This window comes from Lactuca serriola, chromosome 7, assembly GCF_051521515.1.
Source record: "Lactuca serriola cultivar US96UC23 chromosome 7, Lser_US96UC23_V15, whole genome shotgun sequence".
In the NCBI taxonomy this organism is placed as follows: domain Eukaryota; kingdom Viridiplantae; phylum Streptophyta; class Magnoliopsida; order Asterales; family Asteraceae; genus Lactuca; species Lactuca serriola.
In genome coordinates this window covers 16,850,001-16,871,830 of record NC_136414.1, presented here as the reverse complement: position 1 = coordinate 16,871,830, position 21,830 = coordinate 16,850,001, and positions in this window count along the sequence as shown.

Sequence of the window (21,830 nt, the reverse complement as noted above, 5' to 3'; positions counted from 1 at the left end):
GAAGCATTTGAGGCATCACACTTGGGGTGCTAGGCTCACAAGGGTTCAAGGAACACAAGCAACAACAAGGTAAGTTATTCTATCTATGATTCAAGTTAAAATTGTTCCCCATGTATGCTAGATAGGAATATAACCTTGGAATTCAACTTTGCATGATAATTAGACAAACATAGATCCAAGGTTATTAGGGTTGCATGTACACTTAGGAAGTGTTAGAATGCTCAAAACCCATCACCTTCATCACGTCGTGGTCCCTAAAGGACAAAACATACGATCTGACCCCCAGTCGCCACAACATGGTGACCTGACACCATGTCATGGAAATGGGGTTCAAAACATCTTCATTGATCAAGTTGTTTTCTTCAACCTCTCGGGATACAAAGCTCAGACCTCACTAAAAACATGATCTAGAGGGATAAAGTTTCTAACTTTACCCCTAAGGACCATCCAAAAAGGTCCAAAACTCAAACCCTAGGTTCCACAAGGCATGAACATAACCATTAAGCATTTATTCCTTTAAGTCTGAAGTCCATCTTCTCCATTAGTGTTTCTAACACTAAAACCAACATGAAAGTTGGTGCTTTATAGACATGCATATCCAATGCATTTCTTGAACCCATATTAGGTCAAAATGAGAGTTTATGACCTAAATCTCATGCATGATTACAATATGCAACTAAAGTTTAGATCCATGCCACTAATATCACCAAATGTCCCGGAGATTCATAAAGTCGAAAACTTTATAAAGTCCTACAATTCTAACTAACAAGAATAAGAAGATTATGGGACAAAGTTCAAGATCTAGCATCCTATCATGATAAAATCCAAGTTTGGGACACATACAAAGGTCCAGAAGAGTGTCAAGATAAATAATGGAGGCTTGCTTGTTGGATCCAAGCTCAATAATTCCTCCTTCTTCCTTCAAAAGCTTCCAATATTACAAAAAATGAGCACAAGAGCACCAATGAGGATTAGGGTTAGAGTGGATGGGTTTGAGAGTGATGGAGGCTGAAGGTGGACAACCCTAGCCTCCCCACTTTTCTTTAAATACTAAAAAAATAGGGTTTTCCATGAGGATGTCCCCACGTTGTGGCCACAAGCCGCCACGTCGTGTTGACTAAATGAAACACGTGATCTAGTCTCGAATCGCCACATTGTGGTAGTCCTTCACCATGTCGTGGCTACCCTAATCAAAGAAAATAATAATTACAAAGTACCTCAAAATACGGATGTTACAACTCTCCCCCTTTTGAATAAGACTTTGTCCTCAAAGTCGTCGCCGCAAATAACTCAGGGTAATGCTCCTGCATCTCACCCTCGGGTTCCCAAGTCCATTTGGAACCCTTCTGACGTTGCCACAGGACCTTGACCAAAGATACCGCCTTATTGAGTATTACTTTAGTACTTCCCATGACACCACCGATTTGCATAACTCTTCTGTCGGCTTTGCGTGACTCGCAACCTGTCGCGCACCTGTTGAATCAACTCAGTGGTCTTGAGTATCACTTAAGTACTTCCCATAACCCGGTGCCTGACCTCTCCTCATCAAACCAGGGTCCTACACCTCCTCCTATATAACATCTCGAATGGTGATTGGTCAATGTTAGCATGATAGATGTTATTGTAGGAGAACTCAACTAGTGGAAGGTAAGTATCCCAACCCCTCCAAAATCTAATACACAAGCCTAAAGCATATCTTCGAGCATCTGAATCGTTTGCTCGCTCTGACTGTTGATATGCGGGTGGTATATTGTACTAAAATGCAACTGAGTACCCAACTCCCCATGAAACTTCCTCCAAAACCTAGAGGTGAAGCGAACACCCCGGTCTGAAACCACCGAAACTAGCACTTCGTGCCGAACCACCACCTCCCGAATGTAGATTTCAGCTAACTTCTCAGCAGTTATACTCTTGACAATCAGTATGAAATGTGTACTCTTTGTCAGTCTATCAATAATGATCCATATAGAATCAACTCCACGTGTTGTCCTTGGAATCATTGTGATGAAATCCATGGTAATATCTTCCTATTTCCACATGGGAATGGGTAATGGCTACATCCTGCCATGGGGTCTCTGATGTTTGGCCTTGAATTTCCTACAAGTCAAGAACCACTCTACAAACCACAATATTTCCCTCTTCATACAAGGTCACCAATAACTCAGCTTCAGATCCCGATACATCTTTGTAGCCCCTGGATGAATCGAAAACTTTAACTTATCAGCCTCTTCTAGAACTGTCTGTCTCACCCCACCAGTAATCGGAACACAAACTCTACTACACTGAGTCAATAACCCCCGACTGTCTCTAACAAATAAAGGAATATGCCCCCTGATTCTCTCTGCCTTCCAATTCTCCTTTTTTAATCCCTTTACCTAGCCTTCCTGAACATATCCAAAAAGGGTGAAATAATAACCATCCTCAAGAAAATATCCATGATAGGTGTACTCACTGCCTTATGGCTCAAAGCATCTGCTACCATATTGGCCTTCCCAAGGTGGTACAGGATCTCGCAATCATAATCCTTTACCACGTCCAACCATCTCTATTTCTACCTTAAACTCTCGTGGTCAGTGTAGAGAGTACACATAACCCCATACATATAGTGTCTCCAAATCTTCAGGGCAAAAACCATATCCCCCAAATCTAAATCATGTGTAGAGTGATTCGCCTCATGAGGATTCAGCTGCCTCAAAGCATAAGCAATCACATGACCCCTCTACATGAGAACAACTCCCAATCCCAAAATAGGGGCATCGCAATAAAGCACAAAATCATCCATATAATGAAACAATAACTTAAAGATCGATAGATTCAGTAATAGTAAAGTGAATCAAACAATAAGAACAATGATCAAAGATGTGTTGAATGCTTAATATTATCAAAGCTTTAGAAGAGTTCAGTGAGAACTTTTCTATAAAAGCAATGTAGGGCAATATCATCGATTTACCCTAGAACGATACATGCATGCACTATAAATAGTCTAACCCTATCACCATAATGACGGATGGACAGGCCCAATCCGTTAATAAAGAATAAATACATAGATAATAAATTTGACACAATATAATAAATAACCCAACAATCTCCCACTTTGCGTCAAATAAAGAAAGGAAATTCTTCATTGTTGTACTTTCTGAACCGGAACAACTTCGTCATCATATTCAGAAGAGTATTCAGAACGTGAGGAGACTTACCTCTCAGTCTGAAAAAATATTTGAATAGGTCTAGGCTCGGAGTATCAGCTCTACCCGTCACCTATTCTTCAAATAGAGACCAATCTCAAATACAACTCAAAATACCCAAAATACCCTCAGTTCAAACTTGGTCAAGAAGTCAAAAGTCAAAGTCAACGGCCAACGTTGACTTGCCATGTCGTGGTGGTCCATCACCACGTCGTGGTACCTAAAGGACAAAACAGACGATCTGACCCCCAGCCGCCACAGTGTGGTGACCTGACACCACGTCATGGAAAACGGGGTTCCAAACAACTTAATTGATTAAGTTGTTTTCTTCAACCTCTCGGGCTACAAAGCTCAGATCTCACTCAAAACATGATCTAAAGGGATAAAGTTTCTAACTTTACCCCTAAGGACCATCCAAAAAGGTCCAAAACTAAAACCCTTGGTTCCATAAGGCATGAACTTAACCATTAAGCACTTATTCCTTTAAATCTAAAGCCCATCTTCTCTAGTAGTGTTTCTGACACTAAAATCAACATGAAAGTTGGTGTTTTATAGACATGCATGTCCAATGTATGTCTTGAACCCATATTAGGTCAAAATGAGATTTTATGACCTAAATCTCATGCATGATTACAATATGCAACTAAACTTTAGATCAAAGCCACCAATTTCACCAAATGTCCCAGAGATTCATAAAGTTGCAAACTTTATAAAATCCTACAATTCTAACTAACAAGAATAAGAAGATTATGGGACAAAGTTCAAGATCTAGCATCCTATCATGATAAAAGCCAAGTTCGGGACACTTACAAAGGTCCAGAAGAGTATCAAGATAAATAATGGAGGCTTGCTTGTTGGATCCAAGCTCAATAATTCCTCTTTCTTTTTTCAAAAGCTTCCAGGAGTACCGAAAATGAGCACTAGATCACCAAAGATGATTAGGGTTAGAGTTGTTGGGTTTGAGAGTGATGGAAGTTGAAGGTGGACAACCCTAGCCTCCCCACTTTCCTTTAAATACCTAAAAAAATTAGTGTTTTCCATTAGGCCGTCACCACGTCGTGGCCACAAGCCGCCACGTCGTGGTGACTAAATGAAACAGGCGATCTAGTCTCGACTCGCCATGTCATGGTGGTCCTTTACCATGTCATGGCAGCCCTAAACAAATAAAATAATAATTAAAAAGTACCTCAAAATCTGGATGTTACATCGATTCAAGCAATGGAGGCTGATCGTTGGGTTAGAGTTTCTCCGTGATATGAAGGTTGGTGAATAAATATGACTTTTTTTTTGATGGTATGAATCCTGCTCAGTTTATGCTTTTCCACATATTATATTAGAATGATACTGGTAATTTAAAGTTCAACTCCACAAATGTTTTTCCCCTTTCTTCCTATTCGATTTAAATTGTTGATCTGTTGATTTTTTCAGTTGTATCTTGTAGGGCTTGATTGTTAAAATTCGTTATTGGTAGCTTATTGATCTCGGATAAGATAGGACTTTTTCTACTTGATCCAAATTGGCTATTGTTTATCATTTGCTGTTTTTGTTAAATTAAGGTCTATTTGTAATAGTGTTTGACGAAATCGTGAGGAATCATGGTTTTGAATTCAAATTAAGCCATGGGAGATGGTCCTAGAGGGATAGAAATTTTCCCAAAACATTTTAAGGCTTCTACTTCTGATGTTGATACATGTCTGTCAAGAAGTTCAGCACTTTCTCATACCAAAACTAAAATTGAGGTATGATTCATGGCATGAATATAATCAGATAACATAAATATCTTTAATAAGTTGATTTCATTCAAGTCATTTGATCTGCATTAGCATGATTCAAGCAGCCGATTGTGGGCTAGAAGAAGATTAATGAGTGTTGCATCTATGTTGAACTTGTGTGGCCTAAGGAGACTCTCTTGTGTAGCCTAAGGAAAGTATCTTGGGGAAATTGATTTCATTCAAGTCTTGATAAAAGTTGTGATAAAGTTATAAATTTGTTTCAAACAAGTGTTATAACTTTATACATTTGTGATGATCCAAAAAGTATTTTTCTCTTTCAAAAAAACATTATACCTTTGTGATGATTTAAATTATTTGAATATTTATGTATTAGAATGTTGGTTTGGAACGAGTGTGAGGTAATATTTTTATAACAAATACTAGTTTTACAATCTCTATATTTTTATAATTATTCAGCAACTTCACTCATCACTATATAGACTATCAGGGTAAAATGGTCATTTTGCATCAGTCAGTACATTCAGTCAAATATACAATCAAACAACATGGTTTCTTACCTAGTCAGAATTTATTACCCAGACAGGTCTTTCCTAGTCAACAGTTTCTCAGTCAGCAACTATCAAACAGACCCTTATATTTATAACAAATATAAATTGTTGAAATGATTATAAAAATATTTAAATATATGATTTTTTTAGACAAATATGCTATTTTGAAAGCTTAACAAGGGTATATATATATATATATATATATATATATATATATATATATGATATTTTGATCTTTATTAAAGGTATATATGAAATTCTACTTATTATAATAATATTCTATTAAATGTGTTTTTGCGATTAAAAAGTGAAGAAATCTTAAATAACAATATTTATTTATTTATTTTTTATTATATTGGTTGTATTTATTTTTTAACAAACAAAATTAGTGACTAAATACGTGTAACATAATCTCATTAAAGTTCATAGGTCTCACCCGAACTTCACCGTGTGTGTGTGTGTGTGTATATATATATATATATATATATATATATATATATATACAGAGAGAGAGAGGTTGGTTCAATTGTTTATCATATCTATTGTGTATTCCAATGCACCAATAAAAATTTAATAAAAAATAAATTACTATTTAATCAAATAAAGATAGACATTAAATGATTTCTATAATTATATGTATCCCAGATTGAATAACCATATTTGATTATGACATTTGGTGGCAGAAAAGGTGGTGGTGATAGAGGTGGCGGTGATATAAGTAACGAAGCTGATAGTGGTGGGTCGGTTGGTGTCAGAGGTAGTGATAGTGGTGGTGGGGATGGTGGCGGAAGAGAATTGAACGAGCGACGTTATATAATCATTTATGATTATAACATAATTGTAACGCCGGTACGCCGGAGAGTTAAAGCGGCAGACTTGAAATATGTGGCTGAGTTGAATCTCAAGATCTTTATTTTATTTTTATTTTCAACGGAACCTCTATATATATATATATATATATATATATATATATATATATATATATATATATATATATATATATATATATATATATATATATACTATTATTCTTTTTATCAGTTTTTGTGCAATATCTTTTCTTTGACCATGTTATATAATACATTTATCAATTTATTATAAGTACTAGTTTATAACCCGTGGGCACCACGATTACAAAATTAATTAAAATTTCACAGTAAAAACTCAAAATTATTGATCAATTAATTTTTTTTTTGTTATATAAAATTATAATCATTGATTTAGATAAATACGTGACCTTATAATTTGTATTAATTTTATTTTAAATGGTATTCTAATGTTATTTAATTTAATTTAATTAGAGTGAGAAATTTAAATTTTGAAATTTGAAATGCATAATCAATAGATTGACATGTGGCATGACATTAATTATGATATCTAATAAGGTGACACATGACAAAATTCTTTTATTAGAATAAGGATATATATATATATATATATATATATATATATATATATATATATATATATATATATATATACTAGTTTATAACCCGTGGGAACCACGGTTATAAAACTAATTAGACTTTTATAGTAAAAAAATTAAAATTATTAATCATTTATTACAAATAAATTACTAATTAAGAGATATTTTTATTAGTTATGTAAAATTATAATCGTTAATTCAAAAAAATATGTAAAATTAATTTTTATTATATATTAGACATTTATTTGTGAATTAATGAAAACAATAATATAAAATTTAAAATTTAAAATAGAGAATAAATTTAATTACAAATAGCATCACATCAATGAGGAGGTCTAATAAATTTTAAATGGAAAACTAATAGATTGACAAGTGGCAACACATTAATTAAAAGATCTAATGTGGTGACACATGGCAAAATAACTACTCTTTTATTAGTATAGGGAAATAAAAAAAAAAAAAAGTATAAATGGCAGGATGTAATATGATACTCCTTAGATATGTTGTTCGAACCAAATGGTCCCTATGTATGGCGTGCCCTTCATTTTCACTTTCCATTTGACACTCATATGAACCACACAAGCTAAGAAACCTAAATATCGTTTATTCATATAATAATAATCAGCAACTTTTTATATTTTTTTTATATTTATTCATTATTGAAAAACATATTAAATTTAATAACTTTTATTTTTAATAATTAAAAATCAATATCCATATATGTTCCGTACTAAAAGTTATGTTACAGTATTTATGGTTGTTATGACAATGGTAATCCAAATACGAAATATAATAAACAGAAATATAAATAATCAAATTTATATATTTGATACATAATCAGAAAACACATTTGAATGTTGATGTTTACAACAGAATCAAAAATACGGAAATATGTAGATTGAGGCTTGCGTATTTTTAAGACAAAAATTATCCTGAAATAGGTTTGTCATGAGGATATAACAACCAATTCAAGAATAAATTTTGAATCTATTGAAATTCACCATGATCCTTTTGATATGAAGAACGATTTTTGAGAGAAAGTGTGTGGTTTCTTTAGCCTTCAAATTTTGTCTGATTCCTTATACATAGGCTTCCAATAGTGATTGTAAGTCACCAACCGAAATTAACAGCTAAAAATTGTCTGCAGTTAATCATATATTTAACAGAATATATTTTTTACTAAATAAATAAAAATTAATTAATTACTAATTACTTTTAGATTTATAAAAAAATATTATTTTAGTCAAGAAGAGCCCCAAAGCCCTATCTTTAACCATTAATATCTAATAAATCCAAGCCTACGGCTAGCCCAATTTAACTTGATTCATTTAATTAAATATGTGGGAAAAGTCTTATAAAGAGGGAGAAAGTTTTCTCTTCTTCCTTTGTAAGTCCCACATTGTATTATTTAGAGTAAATTACACGAATGATCCCTATGGTTTGGGGTAATTTACGTGTTTTGTCCATAACTTATATTTTTAACTCGGAAGGTCCCTACATTTTGTTTTTATTATGCGCTTGGTCCCTATTGTTTTTTTTTCTTACGCGTTTGGTCTCTGTATTACCTAAAAAGACAATTATTTAAATAGGAAAAAATAGTGGGGTAAATAAAGTAAGGTGAGTGAGGTAGGGTTGGGGGTGTTTATTTAAATAAATTAAAAACTCAATGGAAAAATAGTCTTTTTACGTAAGACAGGAACCAAACTCGTAACAAAAATAAACAATAAGGACCTTCTGAGTTAAAAAAGTAAGTTAGGACCAAACGCGCAAATTACCGTAAACCATAGGGACCATTCGTGTAATTTACTCTATTATTTAAAACAAAGTTTCAACAATAGTTTAATAAAATTTACACATTAACCTTACAATATAAAAATTTTATTCTAAAAATTATATCGATATCGATCTATAACTATTAGAAATTAAAAGTTTAATTTTTGTATTTTGATTATATTTTTTTCAATGATAAAAATAATAAAGTTTTAAAAAGAAAAAACTAAGTTAATAAAGTGTGAATGATGAATTGATATCTAACATTTTGTTGTTTTATTTGAAACATAAAATTATATATATATATATATATATATATATATATATATATATATATATATATATAGATAGATAGATAGATAGATAGATATATATGAAAATTATGTAAGACAAAGATCATGGTGAAATTTCTAAAAGTATTGGAAGTAAATCAAGTTAGGGGTTGAATTTTCAGAATTTTGACGATTATAATTTATATACGATACAAAAACGATATAATGTAGTATGTTTGGGTAACTAAGCTTATATACCTATAGCGTATATTACCTTTTCATTAAAACGCGCATTCAAGAGCATACGTTGGGCTTACAATTTGGTATGTTGGGCATACACGACCAGAACCTAGACCCTAATTACGGGGTTTTGAGCCTTATAAGGTCCTTAACTGTCCTAAACCCTTTCCATTCTCAGTTTCCATCTTCCCAACGTCCTCCCTTGAAACCTTAACCCTAGTTTGATCCTTGTAAGCTAAAGAAGGTGGTTTTGAGTGCCTTTGAAGGATAAAGAAGGTGGTGACTTTGCTTAGAAGCTTGAAGCGGCCTTAGATCTGAAAGTTCTTCTCCCTCATTCATCTCTAGAAGGTATAAGGTTTATACCTTTATGCTTCCATTGATAGATCTAGTTTAGAGACCAATGTTATGTCCTTTTTATCCCATAATTGGTCCATTTGAGTGTTAGTTATTCCAGATCGTGTGAGGTACATTTCCAGGTATATTTAGGAGTATTAAGTCACAAAAATGCAATCTTGTTCTTGTTCCTTATTTCATGCATGAGTTATGAAGCTTAGAATCTTATGATAAGTTAGGGTTTTGGATTTGGGCCCTTTCTAGCCATGCAACATTATAAACCTGGAAACTTTATGATTTAGAATATCATTTGGACCTAGATCTGCGTGTTGGACAAAAGGTCTTAAGGGAGAAAGTGCTTAATGGAATGATTGGGATCTGCTTGCGTACGCTGGGTGTACCTGGGAGTGTTGGGTTTTAGTTCAAAAATATTTTCAAAAACTACAAAATTTGGCAAACGGAAGACTTTAAATTTTTTGAAATAACATAAACATATACCCACCAAGGATCTTCTTACAGGTTATAGAAAGATTAAAACACCAACCATAGAAATGATGAAGAAATAACAACCTTTGTTGTTCTTTGGATCCGCTTGGGAGGCTTGGAAGTTAATGAAGAAGATGGAACCTTTGAGACACCAAAAATGACTCAACTTGATGTAGATGCTAGTCCATAAACTCTTAAACCCTTAAGCTTTAAGTTCATAACCAATATGAACTTAAAGATGGCATGTAAAAGTAAGTAATCTTCAAAGCTCTTAACTAATTAAGAGAGAATGAGAGTGAGAAGACTATTTTCGGCCATTTTCATCCAAAAGCAAGAGTGAGTGCAAGCCTCATATTTTATATGCATAAAGTGATTTTATGGACCATAAGTCCTTAACACTTTAATACAATAATGTCCCCAAAAGCAAACTTGTCTCCCATGCTCCTTAAGACATGTATTTCTTTCCTTTAAAATAATCAAAAGCCCATCCCTTATCTAGCCAAATCTATTTTCGGCTATAAGAGAAAAATAGGGAAAGAAAAGTTTAAATTTTATAAAACAAGTTTATAAAATATCAACTCTAACTTTTAGGTGAAAGACAAAAACATTTATCTAGTCCAAAAAGTTGTGCATGACTTATTAATTCATACCATATGAATAATACGTTACTTGCTAACGAAAATTATTATTTCCATGAAATAAATAATTTTCAATTTAATTATAAGATTTTTATTGAATATTTATTAAAATCAATTTCTAATAAATAATCAATTATATCAAGTTCTTGTTAGTGTGACCCATTAGTATCATATATTAATTAGCAATATCATGACTTTAATATGATTCTTGAGCATACTAGACCTTTCAATCTCCCACTTGCGCAAGACTCATACTAGAGTGATATAGACAGTGGTGAATGTTTACCAACATTTCACTGCCCCCAACAACATACGACTTTGTGACATTCTATCAATGCCCAATTCCCAAAAAGCTCAAAGCTATAATGGGTATATAAGGTAAGTTTATTAGTTATCCTTTTGCTACAGACAACATGTTGAACATGAGATACGGATCACGATCAATCTCATTATTCATTCAACTTTTGGTAAGGCACCTTAGATGTCTAACTCTCAACATATAAGAGGAACAATTCCCATCTTCACTACATAAGCCTCTTGCATAGTTCACACCATACCTGAAAATGGCTTTTATAACTGCCCTTTAAGGAACAACATTTGACCATATCAAAGCATAGTACTCCCTATACTTAAGTCCCACTATGTATCTCAGGTGTTAATGATACAAAGATAGTACCTTTTAATCAAGTATCATTCATGATAGCGATCCATGAGATAATCTTGATACGGGTCAGTTCAATACTAGTTCTCTGACAAGTACCTATGAAACTTGGTTACAACCACTTTTCTATTTTCATCTAGCGAGTGTTAACCAATCCAATTAATATTAGTCTTACTTTATAATTTCTCCCACAATTATAACTAACTATGAACTTGTAGAATAATAACATTATTCATGGATTAAACATGTTCATATAGAACACAACAAGTATTAATGTGATGACTATATCCCAATATATCATAACATTATCTAATAGTTGTTGTTATGATGTTCCAATATCCAAATACCAAATCCAAATCAAAAACTCATGTCTAGAATAATAAAGTCTTATAGTTGAAGTGTGACCATTCATACTTAGCTCAAAAGAATGACTTTATCAATGGATTTGACAAAATTTAATTTGTATGAATTTTATAAATACTATCATCTCCATACTTAACTTTACTCTAAGTATCATTAAATATCTTGGATAATATGATTGGTGTTCTTTCGTGACATAGAGTCTCTTAGCTTGATTAAGTATAATCTCGAAGTCATAAAGATTTCTATGTGATCCTTGAATGGCAGAAATCAACATAGTTTTTCAATGATCCCATTCATCCAATTATATTTGAACTTCTAAAGTAGTGTATTCTTATTTTGTAGTAGATTGTGTCATTATGTTTTTCTTGGACCTCATTCCAACAAGACTTACCCTTCATTCCATAATAAAGTCAAAATCCAATTATAATTCATAATTATTTATATATGTTTAAAAGTTAACATCTTATGTAGCTCTGTCCATAAAGATCCTTTCTAAACTGATTGTCTCATATACATTCTCTTATTTCTTCTAAAGTACTCTTAGAATGCTCTCTTAGTCATCCAATGATTTAACCATGTATTCAATTAGTATCCTATGACATGGTTACAGCATGATCAAATACCATGTCCTATGCATAATATGGCGTAAATGATGAATTCATTTGCCAAGAAAATAGAATATAAATCATTTCATCTAGTTCAAGCCTATGAGCTATGTACTTTTGAGGCTAGCTCAAAATGGTGCCATATGAAAATGCCAAGAATTCTCTAAAAGAATCTTATATCTTGATCCCTTTTAAGATATTGCCAATATATGTTATAAGTACATGAAACTTTTAACATTCATTTTATCTATCCCTTATAGATTTTACATTCCAAGAATGTATCTTCTCTTTCTTAAGTCTTCCATTTTAGAAACACTTTCTGATTCAAGGTGAAAAACGACCTTGCTTAGTCAGAATGTGATTTCAAATGATTAAATATGTCTCATTCATACAAGATTAGGAATTTCACTATTCTCCCACTAGTTCTTAGTAAACACAGATGTTCTATTCATTTTGATATAAAAACATACCTTGTGGTTTTACATTAAAATGATGATTGCAACATTGAGATGTTTGCTTAATATCCACAAGTGGATCTCAAGCTCTACACATTTTATTAGGATAACATGGATTAAGAAAGCCTCCAGACTAATCTATATAGATATCTTCTAGTAGACATTTATTAAGAAAAGCGGTCTTTCTTGAAATCTATTTACTATATATCATATTAAGAATATGAATTTATAGTAAATAATATCCTTGTTGATCTAATCATAGCTACTTCTGAAAAAGGTTTGATCACAGTCAATGTCATGAGTATGATGAGGACTATAGTTAATGACATGAGTATGAGAAAATCCTTTTACTACAAGTCTTTCTTTAAATGTGTATGGTTATCCATGTAATTTATTCTTTCTAGAAGAATTATTTATTCCTTCAAGCCTTGCTATAGGGTGAAATTTTAATCAAGCCCATACTTGATTCTCATACATGGATTACATCTCATGTTCATGACTCTAAGTCATTTATCAGATTCGAGATCTGACATAGCATCTTGGTATTTGATGGATTTTCCAGAAACCATCAATAAAAGCTCTTCAATGAGAGATTCCACATTTCTCAAGTCATAGATGATTTATACCACTAATGCGAACAATTTGTGTTTGTGAATAACTATCATTCAAGTTTAACAATCCTTGTTAAAGACTAGTGCCAACTATTATTACATAAGGTTATGGCTCTTGAGCTGCTTCCAGTTCCATTTACCTCCCACTTGGTTTGTCATTTATAAGCTTGCTTTCTACTAACTTAGCTTTCACAAGAATAAGAGAACTTATTCTTGGTGGGTTTGCATATGATAATCTAAGTCACATTTAGAGTATTACACAAATATGTACTTAGTAGATTTTGAGTTTAGAAGCTTTACTCCAACATCGGCTTTAAATCCACAAAACAGTAAGTAAGATGAGGATGGAGCCTTTCCATACTAAGTCTTATAAAGTGTTTAGTCTCATTATTAGTTGGTATTTGTATTCAAGATACAATTAATAGTTATCCCAAAAAGATTAAAGGAGGATATTTCTACCGATTAGAAAGTAAATCATACCAAGTAAGATTTAATTCATCATTTATTATTATTAAGGCCTTAGATGGTTCTTACCAGTTTGTATCTTAAATTTTGAAACCTTCAACAAAGATTTCACAATTATGATTTACCACGTAAAATATAATTAAAGCTATTATAGTTGTTAATAAATTTGATTTGGTATCTTGTACTCAATCTCATACATTCATTAGAAAGGAAGTCATACACCAAAGTGTATAGTTCCTTAATTATTTTCTCTACACTTTAGTGAAAATATCATTATGAATCCTTTTCATATAAATAAGGTTCACATATTTCAAATAAACTACATTATTTTCTTTCAAATATTACTTTCTTGAAGTTGGAATATGTGAATTCCATTTATATAATAAAGATAACAATGTCAAAGATGAGTTTGATTTTAAACAAGTTTAATTCAAAAGTTCTTGTATATATAGAACTTGATTTTATTTATAAAATGTTGATATTTGCTTTATAATTCTATTAAGAGATCCAGTCTCATAAATAGAAGTTAATGATTTCAGAATATAAATATTATCGTTATGAAAAACGATTGAGTAAATTATCAATATTTGAATAAAATATCTGAGACATAAATTTAGACATTCTAAATTAAAACATACATTGTTCCAAAACAAATATTCTTCTACATTACAAGTAATTTATGTTCTAAGGATAAATAATAAACTAAACTCCAAGAGTGTAGTTTCAACTTGGTTGTGCTCAGCTGGTTACTCTTCAATAAATATCTGCAAGCCATTTACAAATATTAGATTAACATTTAAGTACCAATTACCTAAGTGTTATATGAAAAGTATGAGTTCTATCTAGTAGATACTAGAAGTAGTAGTATCTTCCAGACTTTCTTTCCAAATAAGAGGAGTAAATCCTCTTCCAGTGTCTAGTTTCTTCATAAAAGAAACAAAGATCCATCTATGTGGACTTTAGTAGATTTCTTGGGGTTAAAGGTGTCCATCCCATAAAACATGGGCACACAAGGAGATTCTTTTAGCCTTGCATTATTCCAATGTGTAAACTAGCATTAAGTAAAATATCATTGTATTTATTGGAATATTGTTTGACCTGTTATATCATCAAATATATGTTTACATTATCCAAGACTTCCTAGAAGTCATAAATAACTATTCCTAGCTTGATGTTATAAGCATCTTTAGCATCACAGTGATGCATTTACTAGGTATCATGTTCAGGTTTATTGCTCAAAACAAATAGTTTAGGACTAGGACCTTTAAGTGCATACAATTTCATATCTCTCACGAGATTGTCTTTTAAGACATGAACCCATTCATTTAAGTTGTATCTGTTGAATGTTATTGTTTCATTAAGTCATTAAAGAAAATGACAATTCATGATAATGAAAATGGATCATTTAACTATAAAATTTTAACAAAATTCATTTAGTACTTTTACTATTTAATCTTTAAAAATTAATACCCTTTTAGTTTCCAAAAACATTAATTATCAAAGTCTAAGATCTAAGTTGCAAAACAAATAAATAGTTAGGTATCCTTTATCTCATCCATTTGAATTCAACCCGGTAAATATCGATTATCAGTTATATCTCACTATACAATTCAAAATTTTTTGGGATCGTTAATAACAAATGTAATTAGACATGTTTGATCATATCTATGCCTAGGAACTCTCCTGCTTAGGTATCATTTATCACAAAAAATTTCCGATCAAATCATCCAATTCGAATAACTTGTGTAATCGGCCTATAACTTGGTTATATAAATCGCGAAGACATCCCGACCATCAAAAGACAACATGAATCGGTTTGTTATCCTTTATCCCACTAGTACATACAAGAGATGTGCGAGTATTCTTCAAAAGGATTACACAGATTTGAGGTTTGTAAGAAAAAGGGTCTTTATATGTTTTATAATTCTAGTTTAAAAACATATGATATCATGGTTATTAAATGCATATAATAAACCATGGTATCATTTTCAAAAGAATATCAACTTTTAAAGGTTCTATATAAAAAGCTAGTTTTTATATTATTTGACGCAATTCAATTTTAATAACCGGTATTTAGTTAGAGTGCATATGAACCTTTTATATCTTTAATAAAACCTCATTTTATTACTTATATATTTTGAGTTTGTATAAGTTATAAAAATCACAATTTTAAAAACTTATAATGGTATATTTCAAAATTTGTCGGTATTAACAATTTTATAAAACCGGGTTTTATTTTAAAAAAAAAAATAATTTGTTACATCTTATGTCCAATTTTGAAAACCCAAACTCCATTGATGTTTACTTTTTCAAAAATTATTTTAGCATGTGAAAAACTAATTTATCAACCACATATAATAATTGCATAAAATAAACAACACAAACATGCATAAAAAATATGTGCATAAACATAACCAACTAATGACATTTTTTTGTGAGCCAACTCAAAAAATGTTAAGTCAATTCCTAAAGGGACATTTAAGGGGACCAAAAATCTTCTTGTAATGTTGTTCTAGAAGCTCCCACTTGAGTAAACACACATTGCTTGCAAAAGATTTGAAGAACTTCATTAAGGAAAATTTTTCCCAATTCATGACACTTTTCAGAAAGTATCATCTTTCTGTTCAGCACATTTGTAGCATTCATGACACTTTTCAGAAAGTGTCATCTTTCTACCCAGCACATGATGAACTCGAAAATTGCCTTTTTGTCTTCAAAAAATGGCTCCAACTTCATTTTTTGCTACATCTTTGTACAAATAAATTATTTCTAAAAACTAATCTATTATTTTTGCAAAAATAAACAAGAAAACTAATCTATTTAATTATTACATACCATATGAATAAATAAATTATTACAACCATTTTTATAATAAAAACAGCAAACACAACAACACAACAATCATAATGGTCATTGGCTAATTTATGCACATAATACACATTAATATACATATAAAACAACCTTTGTTTATATAAGACAACTTTTAAATGACAAAAGATGCATGAAACTTTTGTCACATAAAATAACAAATATAAAGTTGTCATAGAAAATATGTATAAATTTATTTTTATACAAAAAAAAAAAAAAAAAAAAAAAAAAAAAAAAAAAAACTCTAACCAAACTTGTAAGGTGACTCTTGATACTAATTGTTGGGTTTTAGTTCAAAAATATTTTCAAAAACTACAAAATTTGGAAAACGGAAGACTTTAAATTTTTTGAAATAACATAAACATTTTATACCCACCAAGGTTCTTCTTGCAAGTTATAGAAATATTAAAACACTAACCATAGAAAGGATGAAGAAATAACAACCTTTGTTCTTTGGATCCTCTTGGGAGGCTTGGAAGTTAATGAAGAAGATGGAACCTTTGAGACACCAACAGTGACTCAACTTGATGTAGATGCTAGTTCATAAACTCTTAAACCCTTAAGCTTTAAGTTCATAACCAATATGAACTTAAAGATGGAACGTAAAAGCAAGTAATCTTCAAAGTACTTAACTAATTAAGAGAGAATGAGAGTAAGAAGACATATTTTGGCCATTTGCATCCAAAATCAAGAGTGAGTGTAAGCCTCATATTTTATATGCCTAAAGTGATTTTATGGACCATAAGTCCTTAACACTTTAATACAATAATGTCCCCAAAAGCAAACTTGTCTCCCATGCACCTTAAGACATGTATTTCTTTTCTTTTAAATAATCAAAAGCCCATCCCTTATCTAGCCAAATATATTTTCGGCTATAATAGAGAAAGAGGGAAAGAAAAGTTTAAATTTTATAAAACAAGTTTATAAAATATAAACTCTAACTTTTAGGTAAAAGACAAAAAAACATTTATCTAGTCCAAAAAGTTGTACACGACTTATTAATTCATACCATATGAATAATATATTATTTGCTAATGAAAATTATTATTTCCATGAAATAAATAATTTTCAATTTAATTATAAGATTTTAATTGAATATTTATTAAAATCAATTTCTAATAAATAATCAATTATATCAAGTTGGTGTTAGTGTGACCCATTAGTATTACATGTTAATTAGCAATATCACTTTAATATGATTCTTGAGCATACTAGACCTTTCAGGGAGTATGTTGGGCGTACTAGGTCAGAACCATGTACGTTGGGCGTAAGTTGAGTACGATGGGCGTACTTAGCTAGCCTTGGACTTTGACTTTTGTTGACCATTGACTTTTTGAGCAAGTTTGACATTTGGTTAAACTTGAGGATTTTAGGCTATTAGTTATGATTCTATCTAGTTCTGGTGTTACTGGATTTGTGGGTGCAAGCAATATAGAAAAGGGATTATATCACAGTGTTTCAGAGTTCTTCGATTCAGGTGAGTTTTCCTCATTGTATATGTGGTTCGAAGGCACCAATGTGGCCCACTAGGTTATGTATCCTGGTATATAGGATGTTGTTATTTTGTGGTGATCTGTTAGATCTGTACCCTGGTATATAGGATGTTTTGTATTGTACTGATCTACTAGATTGGTGTGTGTGTGTGTGTATATATATATATATATATATATATATATATATCCTTATATGATAGGATGTTGTAGTAGTGGTATGCTGGTTAGAGCGCTAGTAGACTTATTGTCATCTAGTGGAGTGCCCTAGGGGCTGTATGTAGTCATATATGATAGCTTGAGAACTCTTGATCTAGGCTTTCTTGCTTGTTCCTTGTTTAGTTGTGGCTCTAGAGTAGGATAATCTGTTCGGGTGGCTATCTCACATATGGTTACTTTTGGTTACAAATTTCATGGAGGATAGTTGGTAACGTGACAGTTTGTTGTGAGACGACTAGTAGGCGGTAGTGAGATGTATGATTGATTTTTGCATGTATTATGTGCCTACTTGATCCTTGTTTGTTTATATTTCGACATATGATGGTAGTGGATTGAGGCGGCCCTGCTTTGTGCTGTAGGCCAAGATACCTAGTGTGGGCCGGATGTAAGCCGTAGGCACAGAGGCTCGGGAAGAGTGGTTGGGTTGAGGCAGTAGGCCAACAAACCCTAGGTATTTCAACCCGATGGCTTATTGGACCTGTTACATGTTGGCATTCCAATCTGATGACTGATTGGGCCTGACATTCCAATTCGATGATTGTGGGCCGTTATGCATGCTTGCATGTTTATCGTATGAGGTATTTTGAGGGAACTCGCTAAGCTTTGTGCTTATCTAGTTGTTTATGTTTTTCAGGTTTGATCGGTGATCGTGGGAAGGCGAAGGTAGGATTGTACACATTCATCACTAGTAATAAGGATTTCACGCTTCTTATATTACTCTGATTTTCAATAAATATATTTTTGAATAATGTTTTTTTTTATTAATGGATTTATAATTTGGACGTTTTACCTTAAAAAAATGAAAAAAAAATTTTATTGTGAAAATAAGACGTTACAAGTTATTAGCTTGATTGTTGAGTGGTTAGAATTGTAACAAAAATTGAAAAATAAATATTCAATTTGAAGCAAAAAAATAATGTAGTATAGAAATTGAATATTCTTGTAAACTTAATCATGGATCGTTATATTTATTAAATCCATGGTCCAAATTGTTATTAGCAAAACCATGAATATACTCTGATTGCTAACACATTTTTCAAAATAAACGGTTACTTAAGGGTAACATGTTAAGTTTAACGAGTAATTTAAAACTAAATAACCAATAGTTGTGAGAGAATTTTGAAAATTAATTAGGTTTTAAGTAACGAATTTTGAAAATAACACATTTACAGGGAGATATATTGTATTGTGGGCATATCACTATTCTAATTCTAATCCCCTAATAAATAAAGAACTCTTTGCTACATGTCCTCTTCTTCTTCATTTGGACACATGACATTTTCTATAATTTTAGAATTTTCTATTTTTCACTTGTCATTTTATTGTATTTTTTATTTTATTAAATTAAAATTCCACATTTAATATGTATGGTAATATATATGTAAGGTATTTATTAAAAATGGTTTATTTATATAATGTATTCAATACATTAAACTCTCATTAATTTTAATAATTCAAACTTTTTCTCATTTTTCTTATAAATTCAAACTTTTAAAATTGTTAAAATTTCATATTTTCTTTAAATAAACTCATGTAATACATGAGTCTCACACCTACTAAATAAATAGTTTTAATCTTCTTTTGTCAAGTGTCACTCTAATACAACTCTTCATTAATATTATGACATGTGTCATGTACGTATATTAGGCGACTCATTTCAAAATTCAAATTTATATTTTCTAATTATATGTTAAATTTGAAGTTATAATAACTTTAAAATTTTGATATATGTCTTAATTAATAATTTATTTAAAATCACTTATTTAAAATAATTGATTAATAATTATAATTTTTATTATAAAAGTTCAATTAATTTTATAACCGTGGTTTTCACGGGTTATAAACTTGTTAGTAATAACTCTTTACTTATATATATATATATATATATATATATATATATATATATATATATATATATATATATATATATATGGGAAAAGTGAATATACCCTTAAGGGTATATAAGCTTAGGTACCAAAACCCACCATAATACAATGTTTTGTTTGATAATTTATTATAATGTTCTTAAACATCAACCCCTAACTTGATTTACTTTCAACATTTCCAAAATTTCATCATTATCTTTCTCTTACATCACATCTTTTTGTCGAATACTACTAGGTTATATATCTTATAGTTAAAAGTGAAAATTATGTAAGAGGACAATAAATATAAAATTTATAAAAATCTTCGAAGTAAATCAAGTTAGAAGTTGAATTATAAGAACATTGAACAATTACATTGTATATATATGATACAAAACGACGTAATATAGTGAGTTTGGGTACCTAAGCTTATATACCCTTAAGGGTATATTCACTTTTCCCTATATGTATATGTATATATATATATATATATATATATATATATATATATATATATATATATAGGCTTAGGTTATTCTATTCAAAGTAATTATTGTATTATTGTATGCATAAATGTGGGCTAATCAATTTTACTTATTTTAAGAAAGTGAATAATACATACTATTAAATTAAAGATAATTAGAAAATACCATCTAATTTCATTTTAAGGGTATTTTAGTCGATTAACAAAAATTTAAAAAAAGGAAAATTGCAGAATTTAAGAGATAATAGATTATATTAATTTTAAAAATCTGATTGTAGTGATGATAATTCTCGGATATTCTGACAGAATATATTTAACAAAAATAAAAATATTCTTGAACCATAAAATAATAAAAATATTTTTGAACCTATTTCTTGATCATAACTTTAAAAACTTCTTGGAGAATAACAAATTATTGAACCATCAATTGAAGAATAAAAACAAAAACTACATTAATACTTATAGAATACGGGTAACAATTGCTAAAGTTTACATTTATTGTTAAAGAATAAAACTAAAAAAACTTTCAAATCGGGAAAAAACATCAAAATCTAACAAAGACACTAATACATTCTAAAAGAATAATGTTGCTAAGAATCACTTTCAATTTCATGGTCCATTCTTCAAGCATCAGCCGCTTCTGTGGAAACAAATCTAATGCATAAATCAGTGAGAAACATATCCATATTTCATTCCAACAGAACTAGAATTTGTGATTCTATTCTGATAGAATTGGAATTCAAGATTCAGTTACGGTATGCATTCTGTTGGAGCAGGTTTATTTTTCCGGGGAGAATCCGAATCATTTGGTTGTTGCTGTTGTTGTTGCAATGGGAAGTTGTACCCTTGGTGGGGCATTAAATACACGAAATTCTGCTGACCCATTGTTGGATTTTGAGGATGGAGGTGGCCCTGAGACTGGTAAATTTGGTAGTAAGGTGTTGCCAGAACCACCATCAGAGAAGGGTGGTGGTGGTGGATGTACTGTGGTGGTGGAGCAGCAGTTTGAATAATTTGGAGTTGTTGGGTTGTTGGTAATGAAAATAAATAAGGAGAATTTTGAATTTGTTGTTGTTGTTGTTGGATCTGAATTCTCGTGTTTTGATCAGGGGT